Source organism: Triticum urartu, chromosome 5 (genome assembly GCF_003073215.2).
Source record: "Triticum urartu cultivar G1812 chromosome 5, Tu2.1, whole genome shotgun sequence".
NCBI classification, from domain to species: Eukaryota; Viridiplantae; Streptophyta; class Magnoliopsida; order Poales; family Poaceae; genus Triticum; species Triticum urartu.
In genome coordinates, this window is record NC_053026.1 from 526649257 (window position 1) to 526668405 (window position 19149).

Sequence of the window (19149 nt, forward strand, 5' to 3'; positions counted from 1 at the left end):
CAACGCCGTCACCTCCCACATCGCCCGCCACCGGGGAACCGACAACTTCCCACCCCCGCTCCCCCGACACAGCCGTGACCTAAATGAGTAAACATGAGACCTAAACGTTATTGTGAATATGGTTGGTTCATAATCTTTGCTGAAAACTTGAATGCTGGCTTTACATATTTACAACAACAAGATCAAACAGAGTTTGTAACAGTTTTTCTTTATCACTTTCAGTTTGTCAACTGAATTGCTTGAGGACAAGCAAATGTTTAAGCTTGGGGGAGTTGATACGTCTCCATCGTATCTAATTTTTCAAACACTTTTGGTCTTGTTTTGGACTCTAACTTGCATGATTTGAATGAAACTAATCCGGACTGACGCTGTTTTTAGCAGAATTGTCATGGTGTTATTTTTGTGCAGAAATAAAAGTTCTCGGAATGACCTGAAAATCAACGGAGACACGTTTTGAAATAAATAAAAAATACTGGCAAAAGAATCAACACCATGGGGCCCACACCCTGTCCACGAGGGTGCAGGGCGCCCCCTGGGGCGCACCCCCTGCCTCATGGGCCCCTTGAGGCTCCACCGACGTCAACTCCAACTCCATATATTCACGTTCGGAGAGAAAAAAATAGGAGAGAAGGATTCTTCGCGTTTTACGATACGGAGCCGCCGCCAAGCCCTAATCTCTCTCGGGAGGGCCGATCTGGAGTCCGTTCAGGGCTCCGGAGAGGGAAATCCATCGCCATCCTCATCATCAGCCTTCCTACATCACCAATTTCATGATGCTCACCGCCGTGCGTGAGTAATTCCATCGTAGGCTTGTTGGACGGTGATGGGTTGGATGAGATTTATCATGTAATCGAGTTAGTTTTGTTATGGTTTGATCCCTAGTATCCATTATGTTCTAAGATTGTTGTTGCTATGACTTTGCTATGCTTAATGCTTGTCACTAGGACCCGAATGCCATGATTTCAGATCTGGACCTATTATGTTTTCATGAATATATGTGAGTTCTTGATCCTATTTTGCAAGTCAATAGTCACCTACTATGTGTTATTATCTAGTAACCCCGAAGTGACAATAATCGGGACCACTTCCGGTGATGACTGCTACCTCTTGAGCACTGCGTTGGTTTTCCCTTGAAGAGAAAAGGGTGATGCAGCAAAGTAGCATAAGTATTTCCCTCAGTTTTTAAGAACCAAGGTATCATTCCAGTAGGAGACTACACGCAAGTCCCTCGTACCTACACAAACAAATAAGAACCTCGCAACCAACGCGATGAAGGGGTTGTCAATCCCTTCACGGTCACTTACGAGAGTGAGATCTGATAGAGATAATAATGATAAGATAAATATTTTTGGTATTTTTATGATATAGATTGAAAGTAAAGATTGCAAAATAAACGGTGCCAGAAATAACTTGTTGACGGGAGATTAATATAGTGGAGAATAGACCCGGGGGCCATAGGTTTCACTAGTGGCTTCTCTCAAGATAGCATAAGTATTACGGTGGGTGAACAAATTACTGTCGAGCAATTGATAGAAACGCGAATAATTATAAGAATATCTAGACATGATCATGTATATAAGCATCACGTCTGTGACAAGTAGACCGACTCCTGCCTGCATCTACTACTATTACTCCACACATTGACCGCTATCCAGCATGCATCTAGAGTATTAAGTTCATAAGAACAAAGTAACGCATTAGGTAAGATGACATGATGTAGAGGGATAAACTCAAGAAATATGATATAACCCCCATCATTTTATCCTCGATGGCAACAATACAATACGTGTCGTTTCCCTTTCTGTCACTGGGATCGAGCACCGCAAGATTGAACCCAAAGCTAAGCACTTCTCCCATTGCAGAAAGATCAATCTAGTAGGCAAAACCAAACTGATAATTTAAAGAGACTTGCAAAGATAATCAATCATATATAAAAGATTTCAGAGAAGAATCAAATATTGTTCATAGATAGACTTGATCATAAACCCACCACTAGTACAAAAAGGGCTATAGCTAATATGGACATTAATGGTGCACCATGTATGTGGTGCACCACTGCTATATAGCAGTGACGCACCAGATACAGGTACGCCATTATTGACATATTACTAATGGCGCACCTGGTGTGTGGTGCGCCATTACTAGTTTTGAAAAAAAAATGTTAGCAATGCCGCACCAGGGGATACTGCGCCATTACTATGTGTATGACTGGGTCAAACCTTAGTCAAACTTAGTAATGGCGCACCTACACAAAGTGCGCCATTACTATAGTAATAGCGCACTTTGTGTAGGTGCGCCATTACTAACTTTCTTTGCACCCCCTCCCTGGGACCGCCTTTTCAGTTTTAGAAAAAAATAAAAGAAAAATGATGGAAATGTCAAAAAATAAAAGAAAATAAGTTTCCCATGTGATATGTGGTCTAGTTGTTGGAAAAATTTACAAATATGAATTTCGACTTTATTTGCAAAATCTCTCTGGAATTTAGTAAAATGGGCATAACTTTTGCATACGAACTCGGATTAAAAGGTTTTTTATATGAAAAATCATCTACTCGAAAAGTTACATCTGAATTCAACGCGGGGGACCCCGTTGAAGATTTTCAGAATCCCCAAAAACCTAACAGAACAAAAGATACGGGGCTTTTAAGATCTAGAGGGGGGAAAATGAAAAAAAACTTAGTAATGGCGCACCATTTGCTAGGTGCGCCACTAGTAACAGAAAAAAATTGGTTTCGAATTTTTTTTGGAAAAAATGTTCAAAATATGATACGTCATATGACCGGGAAGTTTGAAATATTTTTTCAAAATTTCATCACACTCATGAACATGAACAAAGTCATAGACATCAACAAGGTTTAATAGGATTGATATGATAGATATATCAACAAGTGCCTGTTAAGTGAGCTGGTGCTGGGGTTGGATAGAACTGTAAAGTTAAGCGTGCTTGGGCTGGAGTAGTGTGAGGATGGGTGACCTTTCGGGAAGTTTGACCATGGGGTGTGATTTGACTTGAGATTAAGCATATTGACCCTAGATTAAGCCATGGTGATCCGAGATTAAGACAAAAATGAAAAAAAATTGAATTTTCTTTTTGCGCCATTTGTACTTGTTACTAGTGGCGTGATGATAGTGGCGCACCTATAGTGCGTCATTAACGGCCAAAATAGGTGCGCCACTAACAGGTATTTTCCTAGTAGTGCATAATTCATCGGATCTCGACAAACACACCCCAAAAAGAGTTACATCGAATAGATCTCCAAGAAGATCGAGGAGAACTTTGTATTGAGATTCAAAGAGAGAGAAGAAGCCATCTAGTTAATAGCTATGGACCCGAAGGTCTGAAGTAAACTACTTACACATCATCGGAGGGGCCATGGAGTTGATGTAGAGGCCCTCCGTGATCGATGCCCCCTCCGGTGGAGCTCCGAAAAAGGCCCCAAGATGGGATCTCTTGGGTACAGAAGGTTGCGGCAGTGGAAATAGGGTTTCATGGTGCTCCTGTATGTTTTTGGGGTATATGAACATATATAGGAGGAAGAAGTAGGTCAGTGGAGCCACGAGGGGCCCACGAGGGGGAGGGCGCGCCCCCTGCCTCGTGGACACCTCGTTGGTTGCTTGGCGTCTACTCCAAGTCTTCTGGATCACGTTTGTTCCAAAAATAACTCTCCCGAAGGTTTCATTCCGTTTGTATTCCGTTTAATATTCCTTTTCTGCGAAACACTGAAATAGGCAAAAAAACAGCAATTTGCAGTGGGCCTTGGGTTAGTAGGGTAGTCCCAAAAATAATATAAAAGTGTAAAATAAAGCCCATTAACATCCAAAACAGATAATATAATAGCATGGAACAATAAAAAAATTATATACGTTGGAGACGTATCAAGCATCCCCAAGCTTAATTCATGCTCGTCCTCGAGTAGGTAAATGATAAAAATAGAATTTTTGATGTGGAATGCTACCTAGCATAATTCTCAATGTAATTCTCTTTATTGTGGCATGAATATTCAGATCCGAAAAATTCAAGACAAAAGTCTAATATTGACATAAAAATAATAATACTTCAAGCATACTAACTAAGCAATTATGTCTTCTCAAAATAACATGGCAAAAGAATGTTCATCCCTACAAAATCATATAGTTTGGTCATGATCCATTTTCGCCACACAAGAATGCTCTCATCATGCACAACCCCGATGACAAGCCAAGCAAGTGTTTCACACTTTAGTAATCTCAAACTTTTTTCAACTTTCACGCAATACATGAGCGTGAGCCATGGATATAGCACTATGGGTGGAATAGAATATGATGATGGGGGTTATGTGGAGAAGACAAAAAAGGAGAAAGTCTCACATCGACGTGGCTAATCAATGGGCTAGAGAGATGCCCATCAATTGATGTCAATGCAAGGAGTAGGGATTGCCATGCAATAGATGCACTAGAGCTATAAATGTATGAAAGCTCAACAAAAAAAACTAAGTGGGTGTTGATAACCCACAAGTATAGGGGATCGCAATAACTTTCGAGGGTAGAGTATTCAACCCAAATTTATTGATTTGACACAAGGGGAGCCAAAGAATATTCGCAAGTATTAGCAGCTGAGTTGTCAATTCAACCACACCTGGAAACTTAGTATCTGCAGCAAAGTGTTTAGTAGCAAAGTAATATGATAGTGGTGGTAGCGGCAACAAAAGTAAAGACAACAAAAGTAATGTTTTTGGTATTTTGTAGTGATTGTAACAGTAGCAGCGGGAAAGTAAATAAGAGAGAACCAGTATATGGAAAACTCGTAGGCACCAGATCAGTGATGGATAATTATGCCGGATGCGGTTCATCATGTAACAGTCATAACATAGGGTGACACAGAACTAGCTCCAATTCATCAATGTAATGTAGGCATGTATTCTGTATATAGTCATACGTGCTTATGGAAAAGAACTTGCATGACATCTTTTGTCCTACCCTCCCGTGGCAGCGGGGTCCTATTGGAAACTAAGGGATATTAAGGCCTCCTTTTAATAGAGAACCGGAACAAAGCATTAGCACATAGTGAGACATGAACTCCTCAAACTATGGTCATCATCGGGAGTGGTCCCGGTTATTGTCACTTCGGGGTTGCCGGATCATAACACATAGTAGGTGACTATAGACATGCAAGATAGGATCAAGAACTACATGTATTCATGAAAACATAATAGGTTCAGATCTGAAATCATGGCACTTGGGCCCTAGTGACAAGCATTAAGCATAGCAAAGTCATATCAACATCAATCTCAGAACATAGTGGATACTAGGGATCAAACCCTAACAAAACTAACTCGATTACATGATAAATCTCATCCAACCCATCACCGTCCAGCAAGCCTACGATGGAATTACTCACGCACGGCGGTGAGCATCATGAAATTGGTGATGGAGGATGGTTGATGATGACGACGGCGATGAATCCCCCTCTCCAGAGCCCCGAACGGACTCCAGATCAGCCCTCCCGAGAGGTTTTAGGGCTTGGCGGCGGCTCCGTATCGTAAAACGCGATGATTTCTTCTCTCTGATTTTTTTCTCTCCGAAAGCAAATATATAGAGTTGGAGTTGGCGTCGGAGGGTCTCTAGGGGGCCCACGAGGTAGGGGGGCGCGCCCTAGGGGGGGGGCGCCCCCCACCCTCGTGAGAAGGGTGTGGGCCCCCTGGTCTTCATCTTTGGCAAGGATTTTTTATTATTTTTTCTAAGATGTTCCGTGGAGTTTCAGGTCATTCCGAGAATATTTGTTTTCTGCACATAAAACAACACCATGGCAATTCTGCTGAAAACATCGTCAGTCCGGGTTAGTTCCATTCAAATCATACAAGTTAGAATCCAAAACAAGGGCAAAAGTGTTTGGAAAAGTAGATACGACGGAGACGTATCAACTCCCCCAAGCTTAAACCCTTGCTTGTCCTCAAGCAATTCAGTTGACAAACTGAAAGAAAGAAAGAAAAACTTTTACAAACTCTGTTTGCTCTTGTTGTTGTAACTATGTCGAGCCAGCATTCAAGTTTTCAGCATAGATCATAACTAACCACATTTGCAATAATTCTCAGGTCTCATGATTACTCATATCAATAGCATAATCAACTAGCAAGTCATAATAATAAATCTCGGATGACAACACTTTCTCAAAACAATCATAATATGATATAACAAGATGGTATCTCGCTAGCCCTTTCTGAGACCGCAAAACATAAATGTAGAGCACCTTTAAAGATCAAGGACTGACTAGACATTGTAATTCATGGTAAAAGAGATCCAATCATAGTCACACCCAATATAAATTAATAGTGATGAATGCAAATGACAGCTGTGCTCTCTAGCTAGTGCTTTTTAATAAGAGGGTGATGAGTCAACATAAAAGTAAATGGATAGGCCCTTCGCAGAGGGAAGCAAGGATTTGTAGAGGTGCCAGAGCTCGGTTTTGAAATAGAGATAAATTGTATTTTGAACGGTATACTTTCATTGTCAAAGTAACAACTAAGAGATGGCGATATCTTCCATGCTAAACAAATTATAGGCGGTTCCCAAACAGAATGGTAAAGTTTATACCCCCCCTTCACCAACAAGCATCAATCCATAGCTTGCTCGAAACAACGAGTGCCTCCAACATACATCAGGTCCCAGGGGGAGTTTTGTTTGCAATTAATTTTGATTTAGTTTGCATAAAGCATGGGACTGGGCATCCCGGTGACCAGCCATTTTCTCGTGAGTGAGGAGCGGAGTCCACTCCTCTTGAGAATAACCCGCCTAACACGGAAGATAAGGATAGCCTTGGTTGATACATGAACTATTCGAGCATACAAAATAGAATGTTTATTTGAAGGTTTAGTGTTTGGCACATACAAATTTACTTGGAACGGTAGGTAGATACCGCATATAGGAAGGTATGGTGGACTCATCTGGAATAACTTTGGGGTTTAAGGGATTGGATGCACAAGCAGTATTCCCGCTTAGTACAAGTGAAGGCTAGCAAAAGACTGGGAAGCGACCAACTAGAGAGCGACAACAACCATGTACACGCATTAAAATTAATAAACATTGGATGCAAGCATGGGTAGGATATAATCCACCATGAACATAAATATCGTGAAGGCTATGTTGATTTTGTTTCAACTACATGCGTGAACATGTGCCAAGTCAAGTCACTTAAATCATTCAAAGGAGGATATCACCCCATCATACTGTTGGAAATATGCCCTAGAGGCAATAATAAAATGGTTATTATTATATTTCTTTGTTCATGATAATTGTCTATTGTTCATGCTATAATTGTGTTATCCGGAAATTGTAATACATGTGTGAATACATAGACCACAACACGTCCCTAGTGAGCCTCTAGTTGACTAGCTCGTTGATCAAAAGATAGTCATGGTTTCCTGACTATGGACATTGGATGTCATTGATAACGGGATCACATCATTAGGAGAATGATGTGATGGACAAGACCCAATCCTAAGCATAGCTCAAAGATCGTGTAGTTCGTTTGTTATAGCTTTTCCGAATGTCAAGTATCATTTCCTTAGACCATGAGATTGTGCAACTCCCGGATACCGTAGGAGTGCTTTGGGTGTGCCAAACCTTACAACCTAACTGGGTGACTATAAAGGTACACTACAGGTATCTCCAAAAGTGTCTGTTGGGTTGGCACGTCGAGACTGGGATTTGTCACTCCGTATGACGGAGAGGTATCTCTAGGCCCACTCGGTAATGCATCATCATAATGAGCTCAATGTGACCAAGTGGTTGATCACGGGATCATGCATTACGGTACGAGTAAAGTGACTTGCCGGTAACGAGATTGAACGAGGTATTGGGATACCGACGATCGAGTCTCGGGCAAGTAATGTACCGATTGACAAAGGGAATTGTATACGGATTGATTGAATCCTCGACATAGTGGTTCATCCGATGAGATCATCGAGGAGCATGTGGGAGACAACATGGGTATCCAGATCCCGCTGTTGGTTATTGATCGGAGAGTCGTCTCGGTCATGTCTGCGTGTCTCCCGAACCCGTAGGGTCTACACACTTAAGGTTCGGTGACGCTAGGGTTGTTGAGATATTAGTATACGGTAACCCGAAAGTTGTTCGGAGTCCCGGATGAGATCCCGGACGTCACGAGGAGTTCCGAAATGGTCCGGAGGTGAAGATTTATATATAGGAAGTTAATTTTCGGCCATCGGGAAAGTTTCGGGGGTAATCGGTATTGTACCGGGACTACCGGAAGGGTCCCGGGGGTCCACCGGGTGGGGCCACCTATCCTGGAGGGCCCCATGGGCTGAAGTGGGAGGGGAACCAGCCCCTAGTGGGCTGGTGCGCCCCCCTTGGGCCTCCCCCTGCGCCTAGGGTTGGAAACCCTAGGGGTGGGGGCGCCCCACTTGGCTTGGGGGGCAAGCCACCCCCTTGGCCGCCGCCCCCCCTTGGAGATTGGATCTCCTAGGGCCGGCGCCCCCCCCCTAGGGACCCTATATATCATGGGGGGGAGGGAGGGCAGCCGCACCCAAGCCCCTGGCCTCTCCCTCTCCCTCCCGTGACACTCCTCCCTCTCCCTGAGCTTGGCGAAGCCCTGCCGAGATCACCGTTGCTTCCACCACCACGCCGTCGTGCTGCTGGATCTTCATCAACCTCTCCTTCCCCCTTGCTGGATCAAGTTGGAGGATACGTCTTCCCAACCATACGTGTGTTGAACGCGGAGGTGTCGTCCGTTCGGCGCTAGGTCATCGGCGATTTGGATCACGGCGAGTACGACTCCATCAACCCCGTTCTCTTGAACGCTTCCGCGCGCGATCTACAAGGGTATGTAGATGCACTCCCCTCTTCCTCATTGCTAGATGATTCCATAGATTGATCTTGGTGATGCGTAGAAAATTTTAAAATTCTGCTTCGTTCCCCAACAGTGGCATCATGAGCCAGGTCTATGCGTAGTTTCTATGCACGAGTAGAACCCAAAGCAGTTGTGGGCGTCGATATTGTCAATTTGCTTGCCGTTACTAGTCTTATCTTGATTCGGCGGCATCGTGGGATGAAGTGGCCCGGACCGACCTTACACGTACGCTTACGTGAGACTGGTTCCACCGATTGACATGCACTAGTTGCATAAGGTGGCTGGCGGGTGTCTGTCTCTCCCACTTTAGTCGGATCGGATTCGATGAAAAGGGTCCTTATGAAGGGTAAATAGAAATTGGCATATCACGTTGTGGTTTTGGCGTAGGTAAGAAACGTTCTTGCTAGAAACCTATAGCAGCCACGTAAAAACTTGCAACAACAATTAGAGGACGTCTAACTTGTTTTTGCAGCATGTGCCGTGTGATGTGATATGGCCAAAAGGATGTGATGAATGATATATGTGATGTATGAGATTGATCATGTTCTTGTAATAGGAATCACGACTTGCATGTCGATGAGTATGACAACCGGCAGAAGCCATAGGAGTTGTCTTTATTTATTTATGACCTGCGTGTCAACATAAACGTCATGTAATTACTTTACTTTATTGCTAAAGCTTTAGCCATAGTAGTAGAAGTAATAGATGACGAGACAACTTCAAGAATACACGATGATGGAGATCATGATGATGGAGATCATGGTGTCATGCCAGTGACAACGATGATCATGGTGTTGGGGAACGTAGTAATTTCAAAAAAATTCCTACGCACACGCAAGATCATGGTGATGCATAGCAACGAGGGGAGAGTGTGATCTACGTACCCTAGTAGACCGATAGCGGAAGCGTTAGCACAACGCGGTTGATGTAGTCATACGTCTTCACGGCCCGACCGATCAAGCACCGAAACTACGGCACCTCCGAGTTTTAGCACACGTTCAGCTCAATGACGATCCCCGGACTCCGATCCAGCAAAGCGTCGGGGAAGAGTTCCGTCAGCACGACGGCATGGTGACGATCTTGATGTTCTACCGTCGCAGGGCTTCGCCTAAGCACCGCTACAATATTATCGAGGATTATGGTGGAAGGGGGCACCGCACACGGCTAAGAAAACGATCACGTGGATCAACTTGTGTGTCTAGGGGTGCCCCCTGCCCCCGTATATAAAGGATCAAGGGGAGGAGGCCGGCCGGCCCCTATAGGCGCGCCAGGAGGAGTCCTCCTCCTAGTAGGAGTAGGACTCCTACTAGGAGGGGGAAAGAAGTGGGGAGGGAGAAGGAAAGAGGGGCGCCGCCCCCCTCTCCTAGTCCAATTCGGACCAAGGGGGGGAGGAGGCGCACGGCCCACCCTGGCGCCCTTCTCTCTCTCCACTAAGGCCCATATGGCCCATTACTACTCCCGGTAGGGTTCCGGTAACCCTCCGGCTCTCCGGTTTTCTCCGAAATCACCCGGAACACTTCCGGTGTCCGAATATAGCCGTCCAATATATCAATCTTTATGTCTCGACCATTTTGAGACTCCTCGTTATGTCCGTGATCACATCCGGGACTCCGAAAGAACTTCGGTACATCAAAACTCATAAACTCATAATATAACTATCATCGAAACCTTAAGCATGCGGACCCTACGGGTTCGAGAACAATGTAGACATGACCGAGACATGTCTCCGGTCAATAACCAATAGCGGAACCTGGATGCTCATATTGGCTCCCACATATTCTACGAAGATCTTTATCAGTCAGACCGCATAACAACATACGTTGTTCCCTTTGTCATCGGTATGTTACTTGCCCGAGATTCGATTGTCGGTATCTCAATACCTAGTTCAATCTCGTTACCGGCAAGTCTCTTTACTCGTTTCGTAATACATCATCTCGCAACCAACTCATTAGTTGCAATGCTGGCAAGGCTTATGTGATGTGCATTACCGAGAGGGCCCAGAGATACCTCTCCGACAATCGGAGTGACAAATCCTAATCTCGAAATACGCCAACCCAACATTTACCTTTGGAGACACCTGTAGAGCTCCTTTATAATCACCCAGTTACGTTGTGACGTTTGGTAGCACACAAAGTGTTCCTCCGGCAAACGGGAGTTGCATAATCTCATAGTCATAGGAACATGTATAAGTCATGAAGAAAGCAATAGCAACATACTAAACGATAGGGTGCTAAGCTAATGGAATGGGTCATGTCAATCACATCATTCTTCTAATAATGTGATCCCGTTGATCAGATGACAACACATGTCTATGGTTAGGAAACATAACCATCTTTGATTAACGAGCTAGTCAAGTAGAGGCATACTAGTGACGTTTAGTTTCTCTATGTATTCACACAAGTATTATGTTTCCGGATAATACAATTCTAGCATGAATAATAAACATTTATCATGATATAAGGAAATAAAATATAACATTATTATTGCCTCTAGGGCATATTTCCTTCAGTCTCCCACTTGCACTAGAGTCAATAATCTAGATTACACTGTAATGATTCTAACACCCATGGAGCTTTGGTGCTGATCATGTTTTGCTCGTGGAAGAGGCTTAGTCAACGGGTCTGCTACATTCAGATCCGTATGTATCTTGCAAATCTCTATGTCTCCCACCTGGACTAGATCCCGGATGGAATTGAAGCGTCTCTTGATGTGCTTGGTTCTCTTGTGAAATCTGGATTCCTTTGCCAAGGCAATTGCACCAGTATTGTCACAACAGATTTTCATTGGACCCGATGCACTAGGTATGACACCTAGATCGGATATGAACTCCTTCATCCAGACTCCTTCGTTTGCTGCTTCCGAAGCAGCTATGTACTATGCTTCACATGTAGATCCCGCCACAACGCTTTGTTTAGAACTGCACCAACTGACAGCTCCACCGTTTAATGTAAACACGTATCCGGTTTGCGATTTAGAATCGTCCGGATCAGTGTCAAAGCTTGCATCAACGTAACCATTTACGATGAGCTCTTTGTCACCTCCATATATGAGAAACATATCCTTAGTCCTTTTCAGGTATTTCAGGCTGTTCTTGACCGCTGTCCAGTGATCCACTCCTGGATTACTTTGGTACCTCCCTGCTAGACTTATAGCAAGACACACATCAGGTCTGGTACACAGCATTGCATACATGATAGAGCCTATGGCTGAAGCATAGGGAACATCTTTCATTTTCTCTCTATCTTCTGCATTGGTCGGGGATTGAGTCTTACTCAATTTCACACCTTGTAACACAGGCAAGAATCCTTTCTTTGCTTGATCCATTTTGAACTTCTTCAAAACTTTGTCAAGGTATGTGCTTTGTGAAAGTCCAATTAAGCGTCTTGATCTATCTCTGTAGATCTTAATGCCCAATATGTAAGCAGCTTCACCGAGGTCTTTCACTGAAAAACTCTTATTCAAGTATCTCTTTATGCTATCCAGAAATTCTATATCATTTCCGATTAGCAATATGTCATCTACATATAATATCAGAAATGCTACAGAGCTCCCACTCACTTTCTTGTAAATACAGGCTTCTCCAAAAGTCTGTACAAAACCAAATGCTTTGATCACACTATCAAAGCGTTTATTCCAACTCCGAGAGGCTTGCACCAGTCCATAAATGGATCGCTGGAGCTTGCACACTTTGTTAACTCCCTTTGGATCGACAAAACCTTCCGGTTGCATCATATACAACTCTTCTTGCAGAAATCCATTCAGGAATGCAGTTTTGACATCCATCTGCCTAATTTCATAATCATAAAATGCGGCAATTGCTAACATGATTCGTACAGACTTAAGCATCGCTAAGTATGAGAAGGTCTCATCGTAGTCAATCCCTTGAACTTGTCGAAAACCTTTTGCGACAAGTCGAGCTTTGTAGACAGTAACATTACCGTCAGTGTCAGTCTTCTTTTTAAAGATCCATTTATTCTCAATTGCTTGCCGATCATTGGGCAAGTCAACCAAAGTCCATACTTCGTTCTCATACATGGATCCCATCTCAGATTTCATGGCTTCAAGCCATTTTGCGGAATCAGGGCTCATCATCGCTTCTCCATAGTTTGTAGGTTCATCATGATCTAGTAGCATGACTTCCAGAACAGGATTACCGTACCATTCTGGTGCGGATCTTACTCTGGTTGATCTACGAGGTTCAGTAGTATCTTGTTCTGAAGCTTCATGATCATCATCATTAGCTTCCTCACTTATTGGTGTAGGTGTCACAGAAACTGGTTTGTGTGATGTACTACTTTCCAATAAGGGAGCACGTACAGTTACCTCATCAAGTTCTACTTTCCTCCCACTCACTTCTTTCGAGAGAAACTCCTTCTCTAGAAAGTTTTCGAATTTAGCAACAAAGGTTTTTCCTTCGGATCTGTGATAGAAGGTGTATCCAATAGTTTCCTTTGGATATCCTATGAAGACACTTTTCTCCGATTTGGGTTCGAGCTTATTAGGTTGAAGCTTTTTCACATAAGCATCGCAACCCCAAACTTTTAGAAACGACAACTTTGGTTTCTTGCCAAACCACAGTTCATAAGGCGTCGTCTCAACGGATTTTGATGGTGCCCTATTTAACGTGAATGCGGCCGTCTCTAGAGCATAACCCCAAAATGATAGCGGTAAATCAGTAAGAGACATCATAGATCGCACCATATCTAGTAAAGTACGATTACGACGTTCGGACACACCATTACGCTGTGGTGTTCCGGGTGGCATGAGTTGCGAAACTATTCGCATTGTTTCAAATGTACACCAAACTCGTAACTCAAATATTCTCCTCCACGATCAGATCGTAGGAATTTTATTTTCTTGTTACGATGATTTTCAACTTCACTCTGAAATTCTTTGAACTTTTCAAATGTTTCAGACTTATGTTTCATTAAGTAGATATACCCATATCTGCTTAAGTCATCTGTGAAGGTGAGAAAATAACGATATCCGCCATGAGCCTCAACATTCATCGGACCACATACATCTGTATGTATGATTTCCAACAAATCTATTGCTCTCTCCATAGTACCGGAGAACGGTGTTTTTGTCATCTTACCCATAAGGCACGGTTCGCATGTACCAAGTGATTCATAATCAAGTGGTTCCAAAAGCCCATCAGTATGGAGTTTCTTCATGCGCTTTACACCGATATGACCCAAACGGCAGTGCCACAAATAAGTTGCACTATCATTATCAACTCTGCATCTTTTGGCTTCAACATTATGAATATGTGTGTCACTACTATCGAGATTCAATAAGAATAGACCACTCTTTAAGGGTGCATGACCATAAAAGATATTACTCATATAAATAGAACAACCATTATTCTCTGATTTAAATGAATATCCGTTTCGCATCAAACAAGATCCAGATATAATGTTCATGCTTAACGCTGGCACCAAATAACAATTATTTAGGTCTAATACTAATCCCGAAGGTAGATGTAGAGGTAGCGTGCCGACCGCGATCACATCGACTTTGGAACCATTTCCCACGCGCATCGTCACCTCGTCCTTAGCCAATCTTCGCTTAATCTGTAGTCCCTGTTATGAGTTGCAAATATTAGCAACAGAACCAGTATCAAATACCCAGGTGCTACTGCGAGCATTAGTAAGGTACACATCAATAACATGTATATACATTATACCTTTGTTCACCTTGCCATCCTTCTTATCCGCCAAATACTTGGGGCAGTTCCGCTTGCAGTGACCAGTCTGCTTACAGTAGAAGCACTCAGTTTCAGGCTTAGGTCCAGGTTTGGGTTTCTTCTCTTGAGTAGAAACTTGCTTGCTGTTCTTTTTGAAGTTCCCCTTCTTCTTTCCTTTGCCCTTTTTCTTGAAACTAGTGGTCTTGTTGACCATCAACACTTGATGCTCCTTCTTGATTTCTACCTCCGCAGCTTTCAGCATTGCAAAGAGCTCGGGAATAGTCTTATTCATCCCTTGCATATTATAGTTCATCATGAAGCTCTTGTAGCTTGGTGGCAGTGATTGGAGAATTCTGTCAATGACGCAATCATCTGGAAGATTAACTCCCAATTGAATCAAGTGATTATTATACCCAGCATTTTGAGTATATGCTCACTGATAGAACTATTCTCCTCCATTTTGCAGCTATAGAACTTATTGGAGACTTCATATCTCTCAATCCGGGCATTTGCTTGAAATATTAACTTCAACTCCTGGAACATCTCATATGCTCCATGACGTTCAAAACGTCGTTGAAGTCCCGATTCTAAGCCGTAAAGCATGGCACACTGAACTATCGAGTAGTCATCAGCTTTGCTCTGCCAAACGTTCATAACATCTGGTGTTGCTCCAGCAGCAGGCCTGGCACCCAGCGGTGCTTCCAGGACGTAATTCTTCTGTGCAGCAATGAGGATAATCCTCAAGTTACGGACCCAGTCCGTGTAATGGCTACCATCATCTTTCAACTTTGCTTTCTCAAGGAACGCATTAAAATTCAACGGAACAATAGCACGGGCCATCTATCTACAATCAAACATAAATAAGCAAGATACTATCAGGTACTAAGTTCATGATAAATTTAGGTTCAATTAATCATATTATTAAAGAACTCACACTTAGATAGACATCCCTCTAATCCTCTAAGTGATTACGTGATCCAAATCAACTAAACCATGTTCGATCATCACGTGAGATGGAGTAGTTTCATTGGTGAACATCACTATGTTGATCATATCTACTATATGATTCACGCTCGACCTTTCGGTCTCCGTGCTCCGAGGCCATATCTGTATATGCTTGGCTCGTCAAGTATAACCTGAGTATTCCGCGTGTGCAACTGTTTTGCACCCGTTGTATTTGAACATAGAGCCTATCACACCCGATCATCACGTGGTGTCTCAGCACGAAGAACTTTCGCAACGGTGCATACTCAGGGAGAACACTTCTTGATAATTAGTGAGAGATCATCTTATAATTCTACCGTCAATCAAAGCAAGATAAGATGCATAAAAGATAAACATCACATGCAATCAATATAAGTGATATGATATGGCCATCATCTTCTTGTACTTGTGATCTCCATCTCCGAAGTACCGTCATGATCACCATCGTCACCGGCGCGACACCTTGATCATCATCGTAGCATCGTTGTCGTCTCGCCAATCTTATGCTTCCACGACTATCGCTACCGTTTAGTGATAAAGTAAAGCATTACAGCGCAGTTGCATTGCATACAATAAAGCGACAACCATATGGCTCCTGCCAGTTGCCGATAACTTGGTTACAAAACATGATCATCTCATACAATAAAATTTAGCATCATGTCTTGACCATATCACATCACAACATGCCCTGCAAAAACAAGTTAGACGTCCTCTACTTTGTTGTTGCAAGTTTTACGTGGCTGCTATGGGCTTAAGCAAGAACCAATCTTACCTACGCATCAAAACCACAACGATAGTTTGTCAAGTTGGTGCTGTTTTAACCTTCGCAAGGACTGGGCGTAGCCACACTCGGTTCAACTAAAGTTGGAGAAACTGACACCCGCTAGCCACCTTTGTGCAAAGCACGTCGGGAGAACCGGTCTCGCGTAAGCATACGCGTAATGTCAGTTTGGGCCGCTTCGTCCAACAATACCGCCGAACCAAAGTATGACATGTTGGTAAGAAGTATGACTTATATCGCCCACAACTCACTTGTGTTCTACTCGTGCATATAACATCAACACATAAAACCTAGGCTCGGATACCACTGTTGGGGAACGTAGTAATTTCAAAAAAATTCCTACGCACACGCAAGATCATGGTGATGCATAGCAACAAGGGGAGAGTGTGATCTACGTACCCTTGTAGACTGACAGCGGAAGTGTTAGCACAACGCGGTTGATGTAGTCGTACGTCTTCACGGCCCGACCGATCAAGCACCAAAACTATGGCACCTCCGAGTTTTAGCACACGTTCAGCTCGATGACGATCCCCGGACTCCGATCCAGCAAAGCGTCGGGGAAGAGTTCCGTCAGCACGACGGCGTGGTGACGATCTTGATGTTCTACTGTCGCAGGGCTTCGCCTAAGCACCGCTACAATATTATCGAGGATTATGGTGGAAGGGGGCACCGCACACGGCTAAGAAAACGATCACGTGGATCAACTTGTGTGTCTAGGGGTGCCCCCTGCCCCCGTATATAAAGGAGCAAGGGGAGGAGGCCGGCCGGCCCCTATAGGCGCGCCAGGAGGAGTCCTCCTCCTAGTAGGAGTAGGACTCCTACTAGGAGGGGGAAAGAAGTGGGGAGGGAGAAGGAAAGGGGGGCGCCCCCCCCCTCTCCTAGTCCAATTTGGACCAAGGGGGGAGGAGGCGCGCGGCCCACCCTGGCACCCTTCTCTCTCTCCACTAAGGCCCATATGGCCCATTACTACTCCAGGTAGGGTTCCGGTAACCCTCTGGCTCTCCGGATTTCTCCGAAATCACCCGGAACACTTCCGGTGTCCGAATATAGCTGTCCAATATATCAATCTTTATGTCTCGACCATTTCGAGACTCCTCGTTATGTCCGTGATCACATTCGGGACTCCGAACTAACTTCGGTACATCAAAAACTCATAAACTCATAATATAACTGTCATCGAAACCTTAAGCGTGCGGACCCTACGGGTTCGAGAACAATGTAGACATGACCGAGACATGTCTCCGGTCAATAACCAATAGCGGAACCTGGATGCTCATATTGGTCCCACATATTCTACGAAGATCTTTATCGGTCAGACCGCATAACAACATACGTTGTTCCCTTTGTCATCGGTATGTTACTTGCCCGAGATTCGATCGTCGGTATCTCAATACCTAGTTCAATCTTGTTACCGGCAAGTCTCTTTACTCGTTTCGTAATACATCATCTCGCAACCAACTCATTAGTTGAAATGCTTGCAAGGCTTATGTGATGTGCATTGCCGAGAGGGCCCAGAGATACCTCTCCGACAATCGGAGTGACAAATCCTAATCTCGAAATATGCCAACCCAACATTTACCTTTGGAGACACCTGTAGAGCTCCTTTATAATCACCCAGTTACGTTGTGACGTTTGGTAGCACACAAAGTGTTCCTCCGGCAAACGGGAGTTGCATAATCTCATAGTCATAGGAACATGTATAAGTCATGAAGAAAGCAATAGCAACATACTAAACGATAGGGTGCTAAGCTAATGGAATGGGTCATGTCAAGCACATCATTCTTCTAATAATGTGATCCCGTTGATCAGATGACAACACATGTCTATGGTTAGGAAACATAACCATCTTTGATTAACGAGCTAGTCAAGTAGAGGCATACTAGTGACGTTTAGTTTCTCTATGTATTCACACAAGTATTATGTTTCCGGATAATAAAATTCTAGCATGAATAATAAACATATATCATGATATAAGGAAATAAAATAATAACATTATTATTGCCTCTAGGGAATATTTCCTTCACATGGAGCCCCGAAGATGGAGATCAAAAGGAGCAAATGATATTGGCCATATCATGTCACTATTTGATTGCATGTGATGTTTATCATGTTTTACATCTTATTTGCTTAGAACGACGGTAGCTTAAATAAGATGATCCCTCGTAATAATTTCAAGAAAGTGTTCCCCCTAACTGTGCATCGTTGCGAAGGTTCATTGTTTCGAAGCACCACGTGATGATTGGATGTGATAGATTCTAATGTTCGAATACAACGGGTGTAAGCCAGATTTACACACGCAATACACTTAGGTTAACTTGACGAGCCTAGCATGTACATACATGGCCTCGGAACATGGAAGACCGAAAGGTCGAGCATGAGTCGTATACAAGATATGATCAACATGAAGATGTTCACCGATGTTGGCTAGTCCGTCTCACGAGATGATCGGACACGGCCTAGTTAACTCGGATCATGTTTCACTTAGATAACTAGAGGGATGTCTATCTGAGTGGGAGTTCATTGAATAATTTGATTAGATGAACTTAATTATCATGAACTTAGTCTAAAATCTTTACACTATGTCTTGTAGATCAAATGGCCCATGCTAATGTTGCCCTCAACTTCAATGTGTTCCTAGAGAAAACCAAGCTGAAAGATGATGGCAGCAACTATACGGACCGGGTCCGGAACCTGAGGATCATCCTCATAGCTGCCAAGAAAGATTATGTCCTAGAAGCACCGCTAGGTGACGCACCCATCCCAGAGAACCAAGATGTTATGAACGCTTGGCAGTCACGTGCTGATGATTACTCCCTCGTTCAGTGCGGCATGCTTTACAGCTTAGAACCGGGG